We start from the raw sequence: 3223 nt of genomic DNA, 5'->3' as shown, positions 1-3223 counted from the left end.
TGTTGTCTATGGCTGTTTTGATGCTACAGCTGTCAAGTTGAGTTTTGGTGATGGAGATCATATGGTCCACAGAGCTTAAAATACTTGCTATCTGGGCTTTTATAGAAAATGTTTGCTGAACCCTGCCACGGGGAATCTAACACACAGGTCACCATAGCAATTCATCCTAACTATCCCAACTTACTCCTAAAGGGCCTTCCTGCTTGCTACCCTAAATCGAATTCTCCAAATACAATGAAAATCTTTACGTATAATACAATTATCATATTGCTTATTAGCTCTTCAGTGACTCCCCCTTGCCTTTGGGAAAAAATCTCACTCCTTGACCTGGTTAATAGAACCTTTCAGGGGCTGGCCTTATCTCCCTCCTTAGCTCCTTTTCTCATGACTCCCATCATTCTGAAAATACAAACTTTCAAGTCTTCGCATGTGCCATGTGATCATCCGTGCCACGTGACTTCTTCCTCTGGACTGCAGCACATGTTCTCCCTTATGTCTGAGCGCAGCCCCTGGACCAGCTGTTAACCCTCCGGGAACCTCCTGCGGCCCCTGGAGGCTGAGCTGGCCTCTCGTTTTGTTTGGACAGCACCTGCGTTTCTCCTGTAGGCTTCTTCACTCCGAATGGAAGATGCCTATTTACCACCTGTGATGGCGAATTTTGTGTGTCAACTTAGCTAGGCCACAAAACTCACATATTTGGTCAAATGGTGGTCTAGATATGCTGTGAAGATAAATTTTAGATGAGATTAACATTTAAATCAACAGACTTTGAGTAAAGCAAATTATCTTCCATAACGCGAATGGACCTCATCTAATTAGTTGAAGTCCTTAAGAGAAAAGACCGAGATTCCCCTGCGGAGGAAAGAATTCCGCCTTCACGTTGTCTTCACACTCAAACTGCAGCCTCGACTCTTCCCTGGGTCTCCAGCTTGCTGGTCTGCCCTGCAGACTTTGGACCGGCCAGCTTCCACAATTGCATGAGCCAGTTCCTTAAAATCAATCTCTATCTACGTGTCCACTATCTCTTCATCCATCTATCCATCTACCCACACCCTATTGGCTCTGTTTCTCTGCAGAACCCTGACTAATACACCACTCCATATATTTCATACAGGAGACAGGGAATATCCATTGTCCATGATTATTGCATCAGAGGCTAGCATGGTGCCTGGAATATAGTAAATATATTTTAAATCAGAATAAAGAACTGGCAGATTACCTCGTGTAGAAATGTAATAAAACAGGAAACAGACAGGAGAGGAAAAAGTGGATGCAGTGAGAGAAAAATGGGTTTGCATATAATCTCAGGGAGACTCAAGACACGTCTCTGCTTAGGCAAACAGAGGTCCCTGAGTGGTCTACAGATTCTTGGTGACACAGGAGCCCCACCAATGCCATTTTTCTGAGACACAGTATGAGTGCTGGTAGCATAGCAGTGAGAAAGCATGGATGAAAATCTTTCTACCTCTCAAAATATCATAAATCAGAGAAACAGACCCATAAGATGCGGGTTCTGCTCGCTGCTCACACCAATCCCTGGTGGAGTGTTTTGTTGTTGTAGTTATTGTTGTTAATGAAAATTATCCATCTAACCCTGCAGGAGGAACACTTGTTTTGTAGGTCACCTGTTCCCAGGAGCACTGGCAGGGGACTGTGCCGACAGTGGCAGTATTCCACGGAACTAACCACCTGGGGGACTTGGTGTGAAATCACTGACACGAATGTTGACAAACCTTCCACTCCATGATGGGAATTCCAATCACCAATGGTCTCTAAAAACATGCTCATAATTTATAAACATTTTTTTCCTTTTTTTTCCAACGTCTGCTAAAATCTGAGCTGGATGGATACCATTAACCGCTATTTTCCACTCAAGATTTAGCCAGGGGCTTCCCCATAAGAGTTGTGTTCTCTGGGGCACCACACCCTGGACATTATTCTTTCAGATTCTTTACTAATCTTATTTATTCACTTAATTTATTTAATAAACCCTTATACATAGTATCATGTACAAGCACTGTGCCAAGTACTTTAGTAATAATTAATTAAGCGATAGTACTTACTACTCAACAACACCATGAGGTAAGCAGGACTATTATCCACATGGTGCAAAAGATGAAACTGAGGCATGCAAAACTCAGGTAAGTTGTCCAGGTTCATGCAGTGGTAAGAAGGAGAAACAGTATTCATCCCACGGTGAGGACCAAGAGTCCATGCTCTAAGTGACTTTTTATGCCGTCCGTTCTTTGTTCCATGTTGCTCTATGCCTTCATTTTAGCCAGAATGTGACTGATTGTCCTCCTAGGCTTTTCCCAGGTGGACTTCATAACCCTCTGCTCCACGCCCAGGAGCCTCAAGCCTAGCCATCTCATTTCTAGGTTTTCTCATTTAGACCTTGTCCTGGTTTGCTAGCTAGCTGGCCATACTCCAAGACAGAAAGGATGGTTAAGCTGAAAGTACTCAGCCATATCAAAAAAAAAGAAGTTATTTTTAAGAGAGAGGAAAAAATAAACAGAACTTATTTTTCGTATCTGAGCCAAATTGTTGGATGAAATGGGATTCATTTAGAAGTGTAACCGCTTGACAAGTCTCATGGAGTTAGTTGTTTTCAGCTTCAAGGAAGAGAGACACAACCTGGGTAGCTCAGTGAATGAGTGTTTAGTGTAATAAAGACAGAAAAGAGACCTCAGCAGCCTCAGGGCCCGCCTGCGGAAAACCAGACGATGGTTCACCGCTCTCCCGGGCAGTGCCCTGACCCCTGGCAGTGGCTGTGGTGCCCCAGTGACCACCGGTGTCCTGCCAGGCTCATGCCTCAGACCCTCCAACCACATGCTTTCCCTGCTCCACCAGCAGGCCCTCCACTGACTCCTGGGTCCTCTCCATTCTCTCTGCCTCCTGCTTTCTCTTTCCTGATGACTTTTACTCCCCCAGGTTTCAAACTGAATGTTAAATTTGCTTCTATTAGTAGAATGGGACTATGAGTCATTCTTTTTTTTCTACTTCTCTTAATATTCTAAATTTTATCAGGGGAGCATATATTGTCATGTATTATACTTAAAAATAATTGTTGGAACACACCAGAGATTATTCCTTATACTATATGGTCCTTTTTTTTTTACATCAGACCCCATCTATATGACAGTCCCCAAGTATTTTAAAAACTGATAATAGATTATAGATTTCGTGGTTACGTTTTTAACACTTGTAACTGAAAACAGGGGAA

The sequence above is a fragment of the Equus caballus genome, chromosome 17, assembly GCF_041296265.1.
Source record: "Equus caballus isolate H_3958 breed thoroughbred chromosome 17, TB-T2T, whole genome shotgun sequence".
NCBI lineage: Eukaryota > Metazoa > Chordata > Mammalia > Perissodactyla > Equidae > Equus > Equus caballus.
The sequence above is the reverse complement of the archived record's forward strand: the minus strand, read 5'-3'. Positions refer to the sequence as shown.